A 23,103-nucleotide genomic window follows, 5' to 3' on the forward strand; every position below is an offset into this window, starting at 1 on the left:
GAGAACGATCTTGGCGTCACGTCCACATAGCGCAACGAGGTAGAGGTTCTTAGAGTGATAAACCGGAAGTTCGGAAGTGGCACCCCCCCGGTTGCCGCCATATTTTACGCAAATGTGACCACTCGTCACGTGACCTCCCAAGAGCCGTGACGTCACAGGTAAGATGGCAGCGCCCAGAGCTGGTGGACGCGAGTTTGTTCGGTGCGCGGTGGCCGTGATGTGCAGCTGCTTTCCGACGACTTCGGGCTTCTTCGTGCTCGCTGACGCAGGTATAATGTGAAAATATGAAGGAATGAGACTTTGTACCGTTTTTTCGCAAGATCGCTCTGGATCATCTGGATATTAACGCCTGTGAGACAGCATCAGCTCTGCATCGCCGTACCGGTGCTCGGATTCCAGGATGTGTCCGAGGATCGATAGAACTTTGAGTGTTTTTAACATGAAATTTTCGCATTCTCTTAGCTTTGTTTGAACGTTGAAATATCTGAGAATCTACGCGAAATGTATACGTCGCGTTAGGGTCTAAGGGAAGTTGTTTCAGCCCTCCGTCACCGAACAACCATAGCAACTTTTAGCGAGGAAGCTCCTGCAATTTTAACCTTTTGTGCTAATCCACGATTCTACATTCGATCGCTTTTCTTCCTTTTTTTTTGTGTGTGTGTGAGTGCGAAGTGCACCCTTATTTTCAGCTACGAGGTTGGCGTTTTATTGAGTATGGGGAAGAATAAATCGTTGCAGGCACCTGCTTCAAAGCTATTCGACTACTGTTTTGGTGCATGCATAGATTAACGGCGCATTTTTTCTGTCTTGTAGGATTTATTGCAGCTATACTCTTTTCCATCAAGAGCGCATTGTATTAGTCGGTCAATTATTTAATTGTTCTAATTACCTGGATAAGATGATTCATATTTGTGTTCATCCCTTGCCTGGAGAGCAGTCTTGTTGAAAAATGTTGACTACCATTCCTTTCGGTCTCTTCAATAGACTCTTTTTAAAAGTGTGGGCTGTCTATACTTCGCATCACCGTAACTTGGAAAAGGCCAACCGCCACAGCCCCCTCGAGCCAATCAGAGACACGGAGCGAAGGTGTGTGACAAATCTGTGCAGACGAGCACTCTGGTGATATGCTGTCATGTGCCTCTCTCCAATGTGTGTATTGACTCACCGAGACCGTAGCCTTTGCCGTCTGCCAAATTCTGATGAAACAAATTACAGTAGCTACTACTGTAATTACCCCAGGCTTTCATACTTTGGGTATTTGTTCGACAAGAATGTTATGTCCGCCATCCCTGTGAATTCGGCTCAGCACCTATGGGACTCGAATGCTGCCTTAGCGTTCGACGTGAACTGGGGCCCATTCGTGTGCTTAACGCTGAAAAAAATGGTGACGGTTGTGTTGCTTGATAAGGTTCTGCAAAGGGTCTATTGTGTCATACATATAGGAAGTGTCATGCTATATAACAATGCATCAACACATACTATTAAACTATATGCTCAGAGGTGTGTTTGTTTTTCCAATTAACAAGTTACAGCAGTGTGCTTTAATGCTATTATCATGTGTGTAGTTTTAAGTATCCTCTCTGCAATGCCTACGAAGGCCCCTGGAAGGAATAAATTAATAAATAACATTTTCACATCACGAGTTGGTTTTCGGATGCACCACATGTTCAGGAAAGGTTGAACGAGTGCAGCCCCTTGCAAGAAGTCTGCCAGTCTGGTATGACCCCTTAATTAATATTGAAGGATCAGAGAAGCGAGTGTCCTCGTAAGGTCCAGAGCGTGCAGTGGACACAATTCTCGGTGTGTAGACTCTCAAGGCATGAAGGCAAGCGGAAATATGTTTGTCTGCTTAGTGTATCAAATATGTTTATTTCCACTTGATTACATAATTATTGATTCTTAGTAAATGGTTCCATAGCGAGTTCTTTCTGCGACAGTCTCGTGTCAGGCGTTCAGTCCTAATACCTGTGGACCTTGTTGTCGGATGACGCTCCTGGCACGTCGGTGTTCAGTTTGGTCGAGTGGCCACTTTGACCGACTGATGCTGTCTTGTAATCATACGTCATGTGCGGCCACTGACGTCTGATGCACTGAAGCTGCAGGGCTGGCTTCTAATCCGAAAATTTTCCTGGTAGTTTTCGGCATCAATGTAGCAAGCTCGGGCATGTATTGCTTACGTGGCTGTGCCTTTTGCTGTACCGTTCACTTGAAAGCTGGCAACAAGTTTTGTTTGCTATCCAAGTCTGGTGATGCTTGCAGTTCACTTTTAAGAGCAACCAACCATTCTATTTCTTCAAGTCATTCAGGGGCATTCTCCCTCAAAGTTGGAAATTGTGTGCTTCGTGGAGTGGACACAGAAAATTGGTGTCAGCAAATTTTTAGGTATTGTCCTTGGACAACAACCGACACCAAATCCACTGTCACTGCATCGCCGCTCACCTGCTTTGTCGTGCTTACCTCTTGTTGAGGTGATGGACATGAGGAGCTTTGGGGTAATCAGGGATTCAGAATCTTCGATTCAGCACCTTCGGCATCAGGGACAAAGGTCGCCGAAGGTAATCCTTAATCTCCCGTGGTCGCTCCTCGAGACGTAATCGAGGGTTGTTTGGCACGAACCCTCGCCGACCAATTCATTGCTTTGGTAGACATGGTCGGCTTCATGCAGTGGTAGCAAAGTGGTTTTCGGTCGCACATTCGCATCACCTACGTTTTCCTCGGTGTACTTTGTTGAGCACAGACCACACACGATGTCGGGAATGCTTCGGCGTTAGAGTGTCTCATTGAATTGGCATTGAATACTAAGGGGCAGCCGGTGGCGGTCGTCGTGCCATTGTGGCGTAAGTTGCCCTTGGTTTGTCAGATGCCGCTTCGCTCGCAGAAGTCTCGGTTGAAATACTTGTCAAACTTGTTCCGAAACGATCTCGGCAATCAAAAAAAAAAAAGCCGGGCAACTGATGGCAGGAAGTAGCTTCCTGATCTCCCAGACAACGTCGTGGATGATGTCGTGGATGCCTGGGAGGCTGGCGTCGAAGTAGTAGCTGGACAAGTCGAGTGTCGAGACGCCGAGAAGTTGTTCATAGTGGCAGGCTTGGGCATGCAGTGCACATTCCATGTTGGAAGCCTCAGTGATATGAACACTTCGACTGTTGTTGGGGGGTTGCGGACAAGGCTGCCGAAGGTGTTGTCTCTCACATGAGGGGCATGGGATTCTTAGGTTCTTGTCTTCTGTAGCATTAAGGTCGGCGTGGGCGTGGGCCTGGGCGCTCGATCAAGCGCAAAACATCCTCCACGAGTGCGGTGGCGCTCTCATTGGGGCAGCGTCCTGGACAGAATAAAGAATGCGGCTCTCTCTCGTTGATGTTGGCTGACGAACGCGCTTCAGCTCGATCTTGCAAACTTCCCATGACGTTAAGGAGGATCCATGGTTCTCAGACCAGCGCCGGCAGTTTCTTCCACGAGAAGTATACGTTCTGCAGGAGCTGGTTGTCTGTCCACCCAGTGTGGCAGGCGACACTGTCATATTGTTCAATCCAGTCCTTGACGTCTTCATACAGCTTGCGTGAAAAAGTGTCGGAGTGTGATTTGCGACGGGCATGCAAACAATGGTGGGAGGGGACACGGTTTGCTGCTACAGGTTTGTCATTGTTGGCTTAGTCAGCTTCGGATTTTCTGACAGGAGACCGAATTCCGGTGGTTTTTCCTGGTAGCAGCAACTGGCTCGGATTTTAGGTGCTTCGTGGTGTATTTTCGAGGTTACTCCTTGTGGTATACTCGGTCGTCTTCCGGTTGTTCTGCCAGGCTCGTGTAAGGACCTTGCTTACGGCTCGACAGGGGTATAAGACGCAGGATAGTCCGCCAGCCGTGTCCCATTATCGGGTAACTCGGCTAAAGAGCCGCCGGGTTCACACAGAGTGAAGGGCTATGGGTAAAGTGCCCAGCACCTCCACCTGAACATACGATTACAGCTGAGCATGACCTGCAGTGTCCCAGAATAGTGAATATTGATAGAAGATAGGACTGGAACAAGGATCCGTGACAGTATAACAAAACTCGCAGAAGAGAATCTATCCTGACCACTGAAGAAGCTGCATTGCTTTAGTGGCATTCTGTCCGAATAAATCCTCTCCTTCGGGGTTTGGCGACTGCCGTGGACGAACTGAACTGAAATGGATGTGGGACCACTTTTCTGGTAATGAGCCACTGCAGACTGTTGCCACAACGCGGCGTGAGCTGGGTACGTAACACGCTCGATGAAATGTCCGGACAGCTGACCAGCGGGATCAATACCAACTGCAACACCTGTGCTCCGTGAAAGTGCACGTCTACGCCGGAACAATTTCGGAAGCAGCACAGCATCACCTAAAGCATGGCACAGGAACTACCAGCTTGAAGGCAGCTCTTCGGTGCGCCGCACACCTGTGCTCCGTGAAAGTGCACTTCTACGCCGGAACAATTTGTTAGCAGCACAGCATCATTCAGCACGGCACGGGAACTACCAGCTTCAAGGCAGCCTTCCGGTGCGCCGCACAACCGAAGTGAGCCCTCGGTCATTTGATCGAAGCTGCACCGCGATTGCACACCGCCAAGCACGACTCACGCAATTTCGTCGCTAAACTGTGTATCCAAATATATTGCACACCAACGAGAGCACAGAAACGTCGCCTTAAATTTTATCCTAGCGGTATCCGAATCAATCCGAGGTCCGAGCAACGTAGGTCAGATTGTCTCTTCCGTGGCAATATCCCGGTCGGTCACCAGCGAAATGCGCACCGTTCCTCTGTATTTTCGCGTTATACCTACGTCAAACACCACGCTGAACTCTGAACTCGCTTTCGACCGGCCTCATATGACGGCTTCCGCGTCTGAAATCAACTCGCCGAGACGAACGACAACCAACAAAGCATCCGACAAGCTCCGGCCCAGCTGGGGCCAGCCGCTGCATGGGCGCTGCCATCTTTCCTGTGACGTCACGTATTTGGTTTCGTCATGTGACGTGTGGTCAAATTTGCGTACAATGGCAGCCACCTTATGGGGGTCACTTTCGAGTGCAGACCGGAACCCCGGTTTATCGCTCTAAGCCCCTCTACCTCGTTGACATAGCGGCTGATTTCCAATGTTGCCGGAACCTTCAACGGATAGTTTCGGTTTTGTCGGCCGCGCCCCAAACAAAACTTTGAGACGTCGATATCTTTAAAACTACGCACAATAACGAGGTAAAAATTACACCTTGCAATTCAGGGGGGCTAACTGCACTAAAAACAGCCATAATCCCAAAATTGAAAGTATGGACCGGAGTTGCCCTTTAATGTTTTTGCTGCGTAGTTATACGGAAAGCGATTTTCAAAATGGACACAGCTACGGTCGTGAACGCTCAGACTGGTTTTGAAATTAGAACTGCCGAGAGACCAACTCACGTTACTGATAGTAAAATAAAATGGCATGCCTATACTCACCCGCTGATGAAGTATAATAAAATAATCCAGAAAACCAAAGATTAAAAAATCGAAGCATTAAAACGTCCATTCTGATCATGATTGTTGATGCTTGGAACTTGGAAACAGCCGCTACCAGACACCTGATTTGTTTTCAAAATACCCAGGGCGTTTTGGGGGAATGAAGCGATCACATAGCAGGCGGTAGGCAAGTATACAGCCTTGAAAAATATTTATTCCACCGATTGTTATGAAGGCCGATCGTGTGGTGTCGCAGTTTTGAAGCACTGTCAGTTCTGCTCAACACCACGCCACGAAAGACGCTTTGGGGTACTGCCGGTGCTAACTCAATTTTACAGTAGACTTAGGAATTGCATGAAAGAACCGGACAGAAACACTTCATACGGTGGCGTAAATCCCGAACATATATCAGCGATGTCACTTTCCTCGGTTAGGGCTATCTGCTTTGTCAGCAAATGAAGAACATTTCGATAAAATAAAGAGCGGAAAATACTCTCCGTGTCAAGTTTTCTAATCACAGTCACTGGTTGATGTCGTACCTTGGTAACTACCGGCCCTTCGAACGGACTACTTTTCTAGAGTCACATTTCCAGCGATTCCGCGCCGCACACGAACGAAGGTAAACAATCAAAATGGCGGAGAGTTGTCCAGTGTTGTCCTCCCCACTGGCCTACTACAATAGAGATCAGTGGTCCTCCCCGTCAGCGCGGTGTGACAGGGTTGTGGGACAACAAATCGAGCAACACGGTTGCCGGGCGGCAGCGACATGTCGCCCGACTGTTGTTGTTGCCGCGATGTGACAGGGTCGCTGGCAACACAACTTTCCCGTGTTGCCGGATAGAGTTGTCCAACTGTTGCCTCAGTGTGACAGGGCCTTAAGGCGTCTCGAATGTCGTGTTGAAAGCCGCCCCTCAAGACGAGTTGGTCACGTCGTTTGCAAGCGGTCAACCACAGTTTATAAAAAAATACATAGGGGAGAGGTTTTATTTTTTATTACTTGTGATTAACTGCGTCAAGTAGCGGCTTTGAAAAAAAAAAAAAAAACTTGAGTCCGCGGTTTCTTCCTGTTTACTGCAAAATTACGTTTGCGTTCCTCGCAAGTTCTCGTCGGCATGTTTATCGATCTTATACCCCATTCCCAGGGTCAGCATAAAGGTACCTTTAACACAGGTTCCTTTGCAATCGGCGAATCAGCATGCGCTCTTGGGTCGCGAGCATATGCCACGCGCGGAGGATCGCGACCTGATTCACAGTCGACCTTAAAGCCAATCACAAAGTTCCCTTAGCTAAAGGGACATTCATGATCGTGTGAATGGGGTATAAGTATCATGTACAGAGTATAAACGAGGAGTCATGTACGCGACCAAACTTCCGACGGGTCATTCAAGCCTGTACAATGCACGAGGGGCGGCCGCGATGTGACATGTACTTTGTTGCGTTGTCCATTAACAAGAATCTCAATCTGAGTCAGTATAAGACCCCCTGCACAACTAATGATTATACTTTGAAGTTTATCGCAATGTCGTTAAATCAAGACAAGACAGGTTAGTGCCTCTCCTTTCGTATACTTGTTTTTCCTCCTATTTGCCTATTTTACCTAAATTGAAATGCGCCAACTATGTTAAATACTATTGCCGGAAACAACGGAAAAACTACGACGGACGAAGAACGAGTCGACAAGACCAAGCGCTGGTCTTTTCAGCGCTGGTCTTGACATCGCTTGGTCTTTTCTGTGACACTTCTTTGTCCGTCGTAGTTTTCAAGCTGTTTTCCGTAATTCATTCGTACCAACTATAGCTCAACCCTCTTGGTTTCGACACATCTGTTCAGACCCCACAAAATACGCGATACCGATATTGAAAGAAGTAAAAGTGACTCACTCTGAAGCACCCACATCTCGTTGGTCCTCAAGGCAGTTCCAACTTTTAACAGGGCACCAGCGCACTTTGTCGATAGTTTCGGATCGTAGAGCACCTCGTTCAAGACGGGCAGAAGCCGTTCCATGATGCGTTGCCTTACCTCTTGAGACTTTTTTTCGAAGAGTTCGTCTATCGCGAGGAGTTCGGAGTCCACGGTTGACGACGGAGTTTCTGTAAACGTAGCATTTTCTCCGACAACCACAGAATCCCCTCCGAGGACCAGGGCGACGAAGAGAGGCAACAGTTTCGCCTGCGGTAGCATGCTGCGGATGTGTTCGAGAGGTTAAAGTAGATCGCTCCCTAGTGATATGCGCTTGGTTTCTAGCGCTACTAATAACCTATTAAGAGCTATGGGAACGCGATGTTACGTTTGAGAAAGGGCGACTGTAGGAGTTTGTGCAATGCTTTCCTCATAGCTAGCCTTCACAGCGACCCTGCGCATGCAGATATTGACGTTGGTCAATCGCTGAGGGCGGACCCATTTTTTTTTTCTATGCCGCTGATCCGTCTACGTACGCCGTTTTCCGGAACAATGTCTTGGGTAAGAAGACAGATATTTTAACGTTGGTATCGAAGTTCAGTGGTGCTTTTTCTATTTTTTTTAAAAATTGTGATCGAGATTGTATATCAGATACTGTTAAAGTAACTTATGCATTTGGAATTTACAAGAATGTATTTCGTCCCTCGAATTCTCATTTTACTGCTTTGTTCGTGCTTTGTCATTTTAAATACTGATATTTTAAAACTTTCGACAAAACTATGCAAAAAAAAAAAAAAAAAAAAAAAAAAAAAGAAAGAAGAGAAAAAAAGACTCTTTACGAGGAAGACAGTAGATACAATCTGAGAGTGATTTGACGTGGTGCATTAAGTGGCGAACTAGAATTAAGGTGCATGCAAAAACCATGCGCCCAATACGTAAAAACGTCATTTGTTCAAAGTTAATTTTGTATATATGGCACATATTCTTGGTGTTTGCAAATTCGTATTTATTAAGTGGATGTTTAATATTTAGTGCTGACACATGAATAGACGTGTGTGCACTTGACTGCGGTGGGCATTACGAATGAAGTAAGTATTCCCAGCCGTTGTATTAATTCGTGAAAATTGTTTTATCCCAATGGAATTGAACAGCTTGGTGTACATACACGAGAAAGATTTGAAATACCAACTTTCACGACCACAATAAAATAGAAAAAATAACTGGGAAGAGGATATTGCGTGTTGCTCATTTCTAAGGCATTTTAGTTTTAAGCGGTACTCGTTGTTTTACGAAATGACCTTAGCTGCCCTGGCAACGTGACCCGACTTTCCTTCGTATTAATATGTATTAACAACAAGCTTGCTGTATGTGCTTTGTTTCTCGTGTGTGTTCATCATTTTTGTTTGGCCATTTTGCCACGGGCGGAGGTGGTTCGTTCAACTGTAGTAAAATGACCTTAAAAGAAAACAAAACTCTCAGCCGAAGCTTCCTTCAGAGTTATTTCGAGTACCCTTCTCCTTTTATTCCCACGGTAATTTTTCAGCTGGTCAATGCTTTTACAAGAGTATTTTCCTATTCTTAATTTTTCTTCTCGCGAATTAACCCCTACACCTCTTTAGCCGTATGATCTGTATTCTAGACCTTCCTGCAGTCGTTGTTACGAAAAGCCGTGATGGTTAAATTTGCATACGGATCGGGCACTCCGTCTTGCGGTCTGTTTCTACGTAGTCAGGCTTGCTTCTTCTTCTTTTATTTTTTTACGTGTTATGGATTGCGATGTTTTGTCGAAACTTAAGAAACTTGTCGCTAAGAGGGGCTCGGTGATTCAGTTCCCACGGTATTAAACGAGTGACTGTTTTTGTCTGCCCGTCGAATAAATACCCTTTTACATAAGTGTTGATTTCATCACACATGACGTTAGTGCCTCAAATTGTTTAAGCCGTTGGAATCGAATTCTTCTTGCCACCGTTATTTAATGCCCAAGTCGTCTTACAAAATAGCTGTTGTTTCTCGTTTTTTGGTCGTAACTTGCAAGCCACCTAAATTGAACTAATTAATAATATTTAACATTTATTACATTAAAATAAATTTTTCTATGATGAATTGTCTAATAAATAAGCGTGCTGGAAGAAAGTACACATCTGAGCTTAAGTCTATTTTTGTTCAGTTCGGCCGACATAAAGAGTTCACGATTTAATTTGGTGTACATTGTAGGTTTTCTTGGCATACTGTGTCTGCTTTTTTTCGTAAACGGTCTGTTTCTTATTGGAGGGCAAGGGGAGGATATGCTCCCTGATTGTTGTTCAGGGCGGAAAGATGCAATCTACAGCTTCAAGACCAATTGAGCGCCTCGCGTTTAGTGGAGTTCAAGTAGAGCCGACGCTATATTAATTCTAAAGATGCGCAGTGGGCTTTGAGCATGTTATGTGTTACTTTTAGCGGCTTAATTACAGTGACAAGTGTGGCGGTTACAGAACACGTCAACTTGAATGCAATAAATAAAATTTTAGCCTTCCGTTGTCCATTCACAAAGACTATCTACCACTCCACTTCTTTCAATTTTGTACCTCGGTAAAATGGAAAAAAAATCACGCTTGCAAAATGGCAGTAGCAGTAAACACGTTGAGAATAAGATATATAAATGGGCATTTAAATTAAATATTTAAACGATGTATTTGTTATAGACTAAGCAGTTTTATATTTCACGCTTTAACAGGTTAAAAAAGAACGTATTTGTCGATTGCACTTTAATGCAGTAAATTGTGTATTCTAAACAGTAAAATACCATTTTGGGCACTTTTTTCGCGATGTGAGTCAGATGTCAAGAGCAGAAATTATGCCGCACCTTAAAAACACACCCTCTTAAAAATTACACGAGTACACTTTAGGCTGCTTAAGTCTAGGAAGGCCAAAGCATTATGGTCCCGCTAGAGAAATGTTTACGAGTAAAGTTTCTAGACGTATTCAATATTGGAACGACGTATAGGAAGACGACGGGGACGACTTCCTAGAGATCGACGCCAAGTACGGTGTCTAGGACTACCTTTAGGACGACGTCGAGGGCGACGTCAAAGACGGCGTCTAGGACGACCTCAAGCGCGACTTCTAGGACGACGTCGAGAAGGACGCCCAGGGGACGACGTAAAGGACGACCTATAGGACGACGTCGAGAACGACGTCTAGGATGACCTCTAGGACCACCTTAAGGACGACGTCTAGGATGACCTTGAGAATGACGCCTAGAGGACGACGTCTAGGGCGACACCAAAAACGACGCCAAGAGGAGGACACTTAAGGAGGCTGTGGCGTATTTGCGTGGGCGGCCACGTTTGCCTGCGGAAGCCGCCGCAGATGTAGACGCTGCTGCCGAATTTCGTACACCGGCGACTGGTCTCGAGCGCGCTGTTTCTCAGAGAGCTCGTACCTGGGCCGGCAATATCAGGTCGCAATCCACGAGGTCTCTGTTTGGATGATGCTAGGCGAAACTTGAGTACTCCGATTCGTGCGTCGGTGGCGGAGGGTCGGCAGGAAGAACCTTCACAACAGGGATGCCACTGTATCGTTTTTTCAACCGTAACAGAAGATAAGACATCTGTTCCAGGATGCTTCGGTGGTCCATTATTCTGAAAAATTCCAAATGACACTCCTTACTCGATCTTCAACAAATTAACCTACAACGAAAGTACGTATTGTCCTTTCATACAGCAGCGTGGTAATGTTTCATGTTCAGAGCTACATCTTGCGGGAAGCCGAGGAGGACGACGGCGCGCGAGGGGGCAGGAGCGGTGGCCGGCGGCCCAGTGCGTGTGACAGAGTGCACGAGAGATTCCGCCAGGCACTGGGGCAAGACACACGGACGAGGACTGCGACGGCAAGGCTACAGCAACCAGCCGAAACAGTAAAACGTTTTGAATTCATTCTTGCTCGTGTGACTTCTTGGGAGGGCGGACCAGGCAGGGACCGATTGGGCAGCAGTATAGTAGAGCGACCCACACAACTGGCGCTTCCAACGTGGGGCCCGATTAGTCTGCTGCTTGTTCTGTTCGTCCCGGGGAGTCACACAGATCTATTGAGCGTTCAGCGTGGTGTAGAAGGGTAAACGCTAACGATGCCCCCCTAGACGAGGTCGACCCCCAATAGGGACGAGGACAACTCGTCTGAGAGCGGAACTCAGGAACCGACTGACGCTGCGGGGGCCGGAGAAGGCTCTAGTACGCGAGCATCTCCAGATGCTGGGATTTTACCACCAGCTCCAGCTGGAGGCGCGGCAGACGTCGGCGAGTTTATGCGCGCCATGACGGCGATGATGGAGACGTTCTCGCGACAAATCGCGACGACTCCAGGAGTCGCGAGTGCCGCGCCTATGTCTCTGCCCCGACCGCGGTTGTCCGTACCGACGCCGACCTACGCGGGATATTCCGACGGGAAATCGGTCCACGATTTATTACAGGACTTAGACGCGTATGTAGCCGCGTTGGGAGCATCAGACGAAACGGCCTTGGTGCAGATCGTGCCAATCGCGTTAACGGGCGACGCGTCGCGCTGGAGACGGTTGCAACGACCGTTTCTATCGATGGCGGACTTCCGGACGCGGTTTAGGGAGGAATTTTTGCCCCCTGATTACGAGATGCGGATTAGGGACGAACTAGCTAATCGCACTCAGCACCCCGACGAGAGTCTCGTGGAGTACGTTCGCGCGCTCCAGGAGCTCTACTCGAGGGCCGAACCATCCGCGTCTGACGCAGAGAAGGTAGCTAGAGCGATACGGCAATGTCACCCTAGATTCAAAGCCTATCTGCGCGGACGGGATTTCGCGTATCTGGAGGCACTTGCCAGAGAGGCGCGAACGGTCCAAGCGGGCTTGCTCGCTGAGCTGCAGTACCGCCCCCCTCCGAGGGCCGAGGAGTCCCTAGAGCCAAGATGCGCGTGGGCAGGACGCGCCGCAGACACTTACATTGAGTCGCGGACAGCGTATACAGCCGTTGCGGAGCGCGGTCACCGGGTAACTATAACGCCCCGGGCTTTGGACCCCTTCGCTTACGAGCAAAGGCGCAGAGCAGCCAACGTAAACTCGGCCCGAGTGCAGACCCGTAGGGGTGGCGCAGTGGTCAACCACTGCAGAGGCGCGACTGGTCACGACAGTCGCGGGAATCATGACTCACCGCGGTTTGCCACAGATGAAGTGTCGCGTGAGAGTAACGATGGACAGGTTGAGCGTAACGACCGGCCACAAGTCAGGTGTTACAACTGTCACCGTCTTGGGCACATCAGGCGGCATTGCACGTGGATAGCGTCTGGTTCTCAGGGTTCCCAGGGAAACGCCAGAGGCCGGCGCCACTAATCAGGTCCTCTGAGTCGAGGTTGCCGGCCGCTGCCGAGGCCCAATATCAGTGTGCCGACAGGGCTGAAATTGTGGCCGGCGACCGCGTGGCGACGGCCCCGTCGGCGTGTCGGGCTCAGTGCACGACACCTGAGAAGGGCCCGTACGAGCGTGTAGAGATCGGTGGTAGAGAATATTCGGCACTAATTGACACCGGTTCTACCCTTTCTCTGATTGGCGATAATGTGTACGAGGACTGCCGTAACAGGAACCTTTGCACGCGGGAACTTGTAACTCCGCTGCGTTTAGCGACAGGATTGGCCGAAGCGCAAGGGGCGATGCGCCTTCACCTTGGCCTTGACGGCAGACGAAGGAGGCAACGTTTCGTTTACTTGCCCGGTATGTCGATTCCTGTTATTTTGGGGCAGGACTTCGTCTGTCGTGAGGGCATAATCCTGGACTTGAGGAACAACGGGTATCGTTATAGTGCGTTTTCTCCTCTTATTCCCTTTGTTGCCCCATCATCTCTGGTGCAGGGAATGGAACGTTCGCTCGCTGCGTCACACCAGGAGCAGGTATTAGCTGCGCGAGTCGTGCCCGGGAACGTCGAAATGATAATTGCGTCTTTCGATGGGCCCGCCGACCAACGGCGGATGCTAGCGAACGCCTTGTCCCAACACGCAGCTATGTTTACCGAGAGACCGGGGCTTACGACTGTTTTACAACATAAGATAGATACAGGAGACGCCAGGCCGTGGGGGTGTAATCCTAGACCACTAAGCGTACATAAACGGGCCCTCCTAGACGCGGCTCTCGACGAGATGCTGGACACAAGGGCGGTGCGGCCATCGCAGAGTCCCTGGGCGTTTCCAGTAGTTTTGGTGCCAAAGAAAGACGGCACCGCGCGCCTTTGCGTTGATTACCGAAGACTTAATGAGGTCACTAGAAGGGACGCGTATCCTTTTCCCTCTATTGAGTCTATAATGTATTCGCTTGGATGCGCGAGGGTTTTCACCACGCTGGATTGTAGCAGGGGCTTTCTCCAGATCCAGGTGGCGCCAGACGATGTCCAAAAGACGGCGTTCACCTGTTACAGGGGGTTATTTGAGTTTACGCGTCTTCCGTTTGGGTTGTCGAACTCGCCGTCGAGTTTCCAACGGCTCATGGACATCGTGCTGGGCGATGCGAAATTTAACTTCGCCATGGCCTACATGGATGACGTTGTGGTATTCTCCAAGTCGTTCAAAGAGCACCTAACTCATCTCGAGATCGTCTTAAGGCGAATGAGAGAGGCTGGTCTAACAATTAATCCAAAAAAGGTGCAACTGGCCGCCTCAAAGGTAAATCTTTTAGGCTTTGTCGTAGACAGTGGTACCTTGAAGCCGAATGATGATAAATTGAGGGCCGTTCTTGATTATCCACCATCGGAAGATGTAAAGAGCCTTCCAAGGTTTCTGGGGATGGTTGGCTTTTACCGGCAGTTCATCCCGATGTGCGCGGAGCTGGCGCGGCCATTGAATCTGCTCCTCCTGAAAGGCTCGAGGTGGGTCTGGGGTCCAGAGCAGGGTGCTGCCTTCTCGTCTCTCGCCAGGGCAATAGCAAGCACCGCTAGCCTTCGGTTACCAGATCTTAATCGGCATTTCGTTGTGAAGACAGATGCGAGCGACTACGGTGTCGGAGCAGTATTGCTACAGGAGCACGATGGACCGTTGCGCCCTGTGGCATTCGCTAGTCGAACGCTCACACCGTCGGAACGCAACTACAGCGTGACGGAAAAGGAGGGGTTGGCCGTCATGTTTGCTCTGAAGAAGTTCGACCTCTCTTTAGACGGTACGACTTTCGTTATTCAGACTGATCACGCAGCACTTACCTGGATTCAGAGGCTAAAAGAGCCCGCGGGAAGGCTGGCCCGCTGGGTACTAACCTTGCAGCGCTACTCGTACACGGTTGAGTACCGAAAGGGATCTACCAACAAGGTCGCGGATGCGCTCTCTCGGGCGCCCCAGAATGGTGGTTGGGAGGAGGTGACGCAACCAGAGTGTAACGAGAAGCGCGGGAAGAACAGGAGAATGTCTCCGGATGCAGGGGTGAGGTCCCTCACGGACGGTTGGGAGGAGGCGAAGCAACCGGCACTCGTAGTAGCCTTAGCGCGCGGCACGAAGCAGCAAAGGATCGTCGCTTGGGGTGAAGTGGTCAGCAAGGAAGAGCTTGTCGAGGCCCAGAAAGCAGATGGTTTTTGCCAGCGGGTGTTGGGTAAACTGGCTGAAATTGCGGTCGACACCGGGAAGGCTGGCGGTCGAGTTAATGATCAATTTGATTCATATCTGCTGGGCGAAGACGGCTTATTGCTTTGCTACATCCCAACGATCGATGAAGGGGAGGGTAATGAGTCTCCCTTCAGGGTAGTGATTCCCAGGAAGCTACGGAAGAGGTTTATCGGGTACTTCCACGACTCGGCTCTGGCAGGTCATGGCAGTGGCAGCAAGAGTTTTCATAAGTTATGCCGCGCCGCGACCTGGCCGGGGATGAGGCAAGACGCACTCCGATACGCCCGCAGCTGTCCAGCCTGCCAGAAAGCGAAGCCCAGAGGGGGCAAGCCTCCGGGCTTGATGCAGTCGGTGGAGAGTCACTACCCGTGGGAGATCGTTGCTTGCGACATCATCGGCCCACTGCCGAGAAGTCCGCGGGGAAACCAGTACCTCTTGGTTATTACCGATCATTTCTCAAAGTGGGCAGAGCTGTACCCACTGAGGAAGCTGGTTTCAGAGCGGATCTGGGAAAAGTTACTGGATACTTTCCTACGCTTCGGCACACCCAGGTGTCTCATTAGTGATAACGCTAGTTACTTTACTAGTAAAGTGTTCGTGGACTCCTGCTTGGCGCTGAACATAAAGCACAAGAGGACAACACCGTACCATCCCCAAGCCAATATCACTGAGCGAGTGAATCGGAATGTCAAAAGCATGCTGATCGCGCTAACGGAGAGACACCGAGACTGGGATGAGCTCATCGCTGAGATGGGTTTTGGCATCCGGAATACTGTGAACAGATCGACTGGTTTCACGCCAGCGTTTCTGAACCTGGGTAAAGAGATCCCGTCTCCGCTGGAGAACGAATTACGGAGCAACCAAGGAACACCAGGACGCCCGCTCTCTAGGTATGCGGAACAGCTAACGAACCGCTTGTCTGGGGCACTGCACGATGCTAGAGAGAATCTTGATGCCGCAAGGATCGAGCAAGCGGCGCAGTATGACAGGAGCCATAGGCACTTGGAATTCAAGGTTGGTGACTTGGTCCTGAGAAGAACCCACCCTCTGAGTAACGCAGCTAGCGGTTTCGCCGCATCGCTTGCTCATAGATGGGAAGGGCCCTATGAGGTAAAGACGCGAATGTCACGGCTTACTTATAAACTCACTCGGTGTGATACAAATGAGGAGTCGGGTCCAGTTCACATCGCGGACTTGAAGGGGTATTACCGTCGCGATGGGGAACATAGTGAATGAAAACTACCGCCGCCGCCACATTCGGCCAGAGAAAGTGATGATTTTCCGGTGTCTGACAGTGTTCTTTCTACACAGGATGCCTCCTTGGAGAGACCGCCCCAGGGGGCCATACCCAGGAGGCCCACCGGACGGGCCAGGCCCCGGGGCGGCTGGACCCCAGTGGTCCGGTCGACCAAACCCTCGGGGCGGCCGCCCAGGGAGGCGTCAACACCGGGGATGGCCGAACGGCGGAGCGGGCCAGCGCCGCCCGGGCTCCGCAGGTACCGCGAGCCCGGCAGCCGGCAGGCCTGCGCGGCACGGGGCAGGGCCGTCCGCAGCAACATCGCGGCACCAGGCAGGGCCGTCCGCGACGGAGCCCCCACACCACGGAGCGGGTCCGTCTACGACCGGGGGACCTGCCTGGAGTCGGGCCCCCTGCCACACCGGGGCCACGTTGACGGCGTGGGAGGAAGGAGGGGCGGTCCACTTCGTTTCCCGCCAGCGTTGGAAGCATCAACCCAGACCAACGCCTGGCCAGCCCGACCACCAAGTCCCACTCCCGTTCCGTGGCCACACGCAGCCGGCGGCGCCACGGGTCTTGGGAGCGCCTGACACCTGCTGGCTGTGCGGGGTCCCGATAATACATCTGGAAACCCACGAAGCAGGTCGACTCCATTCTGACCTGCTGGAGGCACAGCCCCTCCCGGACAACGTGGCGGCAGCGGTCCAGACCCTGAGGGCAAGCCGCCCGGACCTCCTGGCTCCCGCTGCCTTGGCCTCCGTCCAGCCAGCCCGGCCTCCCGAAAACCGTGCCGCCGCACCGGCTGCCGCAGCCGCTGTTATCGAACCAGCCACCACGACGGCCCCCACAACATCGGCCGCCACCACATCTTGCGGCCCAAGCCATCGGGCCAGTGTCGTCCACCAGCCCTTTCCGTCCCCCTCGACTTCCGACGACGCCATCATGGCCGAGGTGGAACAACTCCTCGGCCAAAACCAGTGAGCACCCGGGGCCCCCCGAAGACCTGGCCTTGAGGGGGGGGGGGGGGGGGAAGTGTGGGAAGCCGAGGAGGACGACGGCGCGCGAGGGGGCAGGAGCGGTGGCCGGCGGCCCGGTGCGCGTGACGGGGTGCACGAGAGATTCCGCCAGGCACGGGGGCAAGACACACGGACGAGGACTGCAACGGCAAGGCTACAGCGACCAGCCGAAACAGTAGAACGTTCTGAATTCATTCTTGCTCGTGTGACTTCTTAGGAGGGCGGACCAGGCAGGGACCGATTGGGCAGCAGTATAGTAGAGCGACCCACAACCTACAGATAAAAAATACCAGTTCATTCCACTGTGACGTCATGTGATCATTGTTGACGAGGGCGTCCATATTGGACAGGGGCGTGGCGACGTTTTGATGGGCTTTAGGGTTACAGAAGTTATTCAGAGGTCAAAGTCTTTTCGCATCCCTCATCAGACAGACATGATGTCAGGGTAGGAACCGCGGTAAGTCTTCGATGGGACGTTTTTTAGAGCCCATTGAAGACTCTTCGTCGTCCGAAACCACTACCTTCAAGGCAAAGTGGCAAGCCTATGGGAAAGCAATTTCTAGATCAAAACCCTCCACTTCAAACTTCAAGCATAGTCTCAGTTGGCGTCTCCAACAAATGTGATAAATGTATTGCAGTATCATGCAGTATTTCTGTATTTATATTTCTGCCCTCCCTAAAATGCATTCCAGTATTTGCATTACCAAAGACTTTTGCTTCTAGTTAAAATGTACTTCCGATACGTATCCCGATACATTTTTACAGATATATTTTAGTATCAGTATTTTAGCTACTATTTTAATGTATCCCAATATTTCTATTTCCAAATACATTTTTGAGTATTTCTGGCCAACCCTGCAAAATAGTAACAAATTGTTTGTTAATTTTTTTTTCTTCTGTTTGGTTTTTGTCTTTCGACGGTTTCAGCAACATAAATAAAAAGGTAAATAAAACACCCCCTGAAAAGATTTTCTGTCTACGCCACTGCGTAGGACTGTACCAAGCTTCTACAAAGAGAGGCGTTTCTCTGGAGAAAAAACGGAACCCTGGTAGCGCGCCAGAGAAAGCTACCTGGGAAAACAGTCTTAGGCTGTGGCACTGAGCGCGTAAACTCCATGCTCTCCGCCACAACGCAGACTGTGTTTCTTTTTGATGGGTTTAAAACATTTTCATTTTCTCATTCACCGTGTATCGAAAAAATTTACTTTCCCAAATGCTTTGCAAAAAACAAAAAAACAAAAAAAAAAAAAAAAAGAAACACAACAATTAGATACTTCAGATTTCTGAGAGTAGTCGTCGCGTGCTTTATCTATTGAACTATTTTTAGCATCTGCAGCCCCGTCTTCCGTCAGTGAGGAGTTGGCGGCGAAAGGAAAACGAATGCGCTACTCTGGCTCCACCATGTGTAGTTAGGGCAAGTAAACCTACCTGTGAACATCTTCTCGGATTGCGCGTGATGGAACCCCTTTCCATCACGCGCAACGACATCACAACTTCGATGGTGCATGTTTCATGTTGGGCGGGGGAGGGGGGAGGGGTTCATTTTAAGTATGGTGGCGTAACCGTTCGATGCTTGATATTATTAATGGCGAATTCGCGTGGTTCTTTCTGCGCGCTTTCAAGCGCTCTCTTAAGAGCGCTTGAGAGCGCTCTGAAAATCGGGTGGTTGAAAGAGAGCGCTGTGGCCTGATCGGGTGGTTCATTCCGAGGGCGCCTCTCCCTCTCAGAGCGCTGCATAGCACTCCGTCTGTAGCCGTCGGAGTGCGAAGCGGCGCAGGCGTCACGTGGTAGTTGGACGGTGATCACGGGGTTTTGTTGACGATGGCCGGCAGTGGTCTGTGGTGGTGTGCGGGGTACGGCATGACGGCGATTGATATGTGGTTCTACAAAGTGCTTATGTGTTCGACGGTGCGAGGATTACAACGTACGGGACGACATTCGTTTGCGACCGTAACAGGAAAAGTCGACGTGTGAAGTATTCCCAGTGCTTTCACGAGATCATTCATCTCACGACGGTGAATCCGCTAAGCCTAACCGACGACGAAAGAGCTCGAAGAGCTTGCCGCTTTTTTACCGGGTCTTGTCAAAAAAGAAATTTTGAGGTTTGGTGAAAGTGCGTTCAAAGGTTTGTGTTGTAAAATAAAGGGAGAGCTGAATATAATGCACTGTGGTTAGTGTCACATTCCGATGCTTGCACGATATTTCGCCGTGAGAAAAAGGGGGTTTATAAACCAGTGTTGTACGGAACGGCGTTCCAAGGAACGGCGTCCCTGGAACGCGTTCCTTTTCGGAGGAACGAAGGAACGCCGCCGTTCCATTTTGCATCACTGGAACTGGAACGGGAACGCGTTACTTTTTTACTGGAACGGAAGAAGGAACGGCGTTCCTTTTTTTTCGTCCAGTGGGGTAATTTTTAATTTATTTCTAAAAGGAAAATTCTAAAATGTATAAAAACAATATCATTACGAATAGCAGGTTTTCGTTAACTTATTTGTTACTTATCTTAAGACACACTTGTGCAACCGCGTACGACCGTGAAAGACAATACCTGTTTTTAAGCAACTTATGACGACGAAGGACCTGCTCCGCAGCAGCGCGTCTGGGCCTACGCCGTCGTAAGAGGCTTAAAAACCGGTATTGTCTCGCTGAGTCGTACTCGGTTGCAAGTATGTAAATGGCACTTTAAGACCCGTTCACACACTTGCAACCGAGTCGAACCGACCGAGACAAGACCGGTTTTTAAGCTTGTTCCGACGACTTAGGACCAGATGCGCTGCTTTGGAGCTGGTCCTAAGACGTCGCAAAAGGCTTAAAAAACCGGTCTTGTCTCTCTCGGTCGTACTCGGTTGCAAGAGTGTCAATGGCTTTTTAGGGTTTATTTTGTGAGGTTTTCTCTTGGTAACAGTTGGGTGCACTAAAGCTAATGAACAGCGATACTTTTTTTTCAGTGGCCGAGACTGCAGTACAAAAAACCAAAACGTTTAGTCGAAAAAAAAGACACAAAAAGAGGGACGTCTCAAACTCAGTTACTTGCTTTGATTCCACCAATCCTCATACACCAGAAATCTAGCGGCGACTACAGCCATCACTGAACTTTCAGAAAGAGACCTACAGTGACAACAGAGCAACGGGTGACAAGACATCAAACGCAACCTTGTATCCCGAACATTGGTCACTTAAAGTATACACAAAAATTAACCTTAATTTATTCTCCCTGTGTCCCCCACCTTAAAACAGAACAAAGAATCTAACCTTCACGAAGTACTGGCAGCTTTCAAGACTCGCCTTCCAAAAACCCTACCCTCTCCTCCACTTGCTCGTCTTGCGGACAGAAACATCGAGAAGCAAGTGTTGTTAAGTTCGAACAAGGAACTTTGTTTGATTGAAACGGGAGATTGTTGTAAAACGCGCGTGCAACAGTACATTTGGCTCGTCTGAATTGCCCACCACAAATATGAATATAGCCCAAAGCTGAGAGTTTTAAACGTGAGTATATCAACAAATGAAACCTTGCTTCCGCTTGTCTTCTTCTCCTGTCCTTCCATCACGGCATTCCAATTCGTATGTTGCCTATTGATGGGATAGATTAAAAAACAACAAAAACAACTCTGTTTGATCCAATTAAATATGGTAATCATCAAAATACAAATGTAGCGTATATGTAACAGTACGTTCCTTTTTCTAAACTGTAACGGGAACGAGTTCCTTTTTCACAAATGGAACTTGTAACGGGAACGCGTTCCAAAAATCAGGAGGAACGAGGAACGAGTTTTCGTTCCTTTTTTTGAGGAACGTGTACAACACTGTTATAAACCAATTTATATCTGCCTGCCCTGTCGTACGCATGGCCGCTATCGCAGCGCGTTCACTGTCGAAAACGCGATGAGCTAACAACTGCTCCAAGCGTTGGCTTTCGTTGCGTTCTGCAACAATCATTTCGCATACTGCTGTTTGTTTTTTTTTTTACATGACGATGCGTAAAACAATTTACGCCACAACCGTTATTTCATCGCGTTGCGAGTGTAAATTTTGCTCAATCGTCCACCGTACGCTGTAAGATCGTGTTGTTTTTAATGCATTACCAATGTCAAGAAATCTTAATTACGTGACTGGTCTGAGAATGTCGGAGCGCTCTGAAGCCCGCAGTTCTGATCGGCTGAAAAGGATCCCGAATAGCTCTGGCGGCGAGGAGAGGACGCTCTGCTGAATCAAGGTCAGAGGAGAGAGGCGACCACCCGAATTCAAGAGGACGATATGTTTGAGGCGTTGGGAAGGAGATGCGCTACGTTGCATCGAGGCAATTGAATTTCGGTTTTCAATAGTGTTTAATTAAAGGAAGCTTGGCTCGGCTATTTCAACATTTGCTTTTCAGTCCTGCGGAGAAGTTGGAAGGAGCAGTAAATGAAAATGCTTTTGTGTTTTTGACACTCACAGGGGGCAATTAAAGAAATTTGCTGACGGAAGATGGCCATAATGGCCATATTTAAGACACAGATTTTTAGTGTCTTATAAGAAAAAAAAGAATAAAAAAAAGCAGCATTTAGTTTAGGAATTTTACGAAAATATATGTTTGCCAATAAAGATATAAATCTCACGTGTATTTAAAAATAGAATGTTGATCGTTTTCAAAATATTATTTTTTCCCATTTGCCGTGATTAGAAAACGGTAATTTCGTCTGAAGTTCGCGCAAAGCTGCGAAGTTTGGCAATGTTTTTGGAAACGTGAAGCTTAAATTATTAATTGACTAATTGTCACATCCCTAGTACGGAAGAAGTTGGGGGGGGGGGGCAAAAGTAACTGGAATTAATTTCTGAAGGGCGCGGCGTTCGTAGTACCAGGTTCCGCCCTTAACAGCGCTTAGTGGCACCCTTTCCAAGTCAGTTTGCTGACCGGCGTCGTCTGCTAAAGTTCTAGCCGCATGTCGTGATTTTGTCTCCAAGCGCTTCAAAATTATTCCTGATTTTTTGAAATGTCTGATTTGAAGGACCTTCGATATTCACAAAACGTGTTCCTTTCAGAACATTTTTTTGTACGAACGAACAGACGAAAGTCACACGGGGCCAGGTTAGGTGAATAGGAGGTTGGAGAAGCGGTGTCATGCCCTTTTTGTTCAAAACTTGTAGCACTGACAGGGTAGTATGTACCGGGGCATTCTCGTGACGGAACCATCACTCCCCCCTTTTCCCCAAATCGGGGAGTTTCTGCCTCACTGAGTTGCGCAGGCGTCACAAAACTCACTAAAACTGTTAATTGATTTACCGTTCACCAGGAGGAACAAACTCGGAGTGAACAATGCCCGAACATTTTTCGATGTTTTGATTAGTTGAGGGGGTTGAGGGTTTTCCTAAACGAGGTTGGTTTTCGATCAATAGTTCACCGGCCATAAAAAAAAAGAAACACAACACAAACTCGTAGATTTGCGATTTCTTTATATCATCGTCTTTGTAAGCTGTCTGAAGCATTACAAGAGTTTCCGCCGCCGTTTTTCTGAAAAGAAAACAGAATTTCACGACCGCACGATGCTCCTCCAAAATAGGCATTGCAAAAAAACGAAAAATTATTTTGAAGCGTTCGGAGAGCATGGCGTCTGCAAAAGCTCTAGCTGCGCAGCTAGAGCTTTTGCAGACGACGCCTGCCTTCAAACTGGCTTGGAAGGTGTGCCGCAAAGCGTTGCTAGCGGCGGAAGCTGGTACTTCGAACGGCCCGCCCTTCAGAAGCTAAATCTGGTTACTTTTCGGTCCCCACTCGTATATCTGATAGCATTGAGTATTATCGCTGTGATTTCAGTGAACAGTCTTTTTATTGACCGTATCATGCGTAGGTTTTTTTTACATACATGACAAGTAATTCCCACAGATATATAAAAAAAAAACAAGCGTGTTTTTTTGCATCATCAATTTCTGGCATCTA

The sequence above is a fragment of the Ixodes scapularis genome, unplaced genomic scaffold, assembly GCF_016920785.2.
Source record: "Ixodes scapularis isolate PalLabHiFi unplaced genomic scaffold, ASM1692078v2 PGA_scaffold3__209_contigs__length_174095766, whole genome shotgun sequence".
Taxonomy (NCBI): domain Eukaryota; kingdom Metazoa; phylum Arthropoda; class Arachnida; order Ixodida; family Ixodidae; genus Ixodes; species Ixodes scapularis.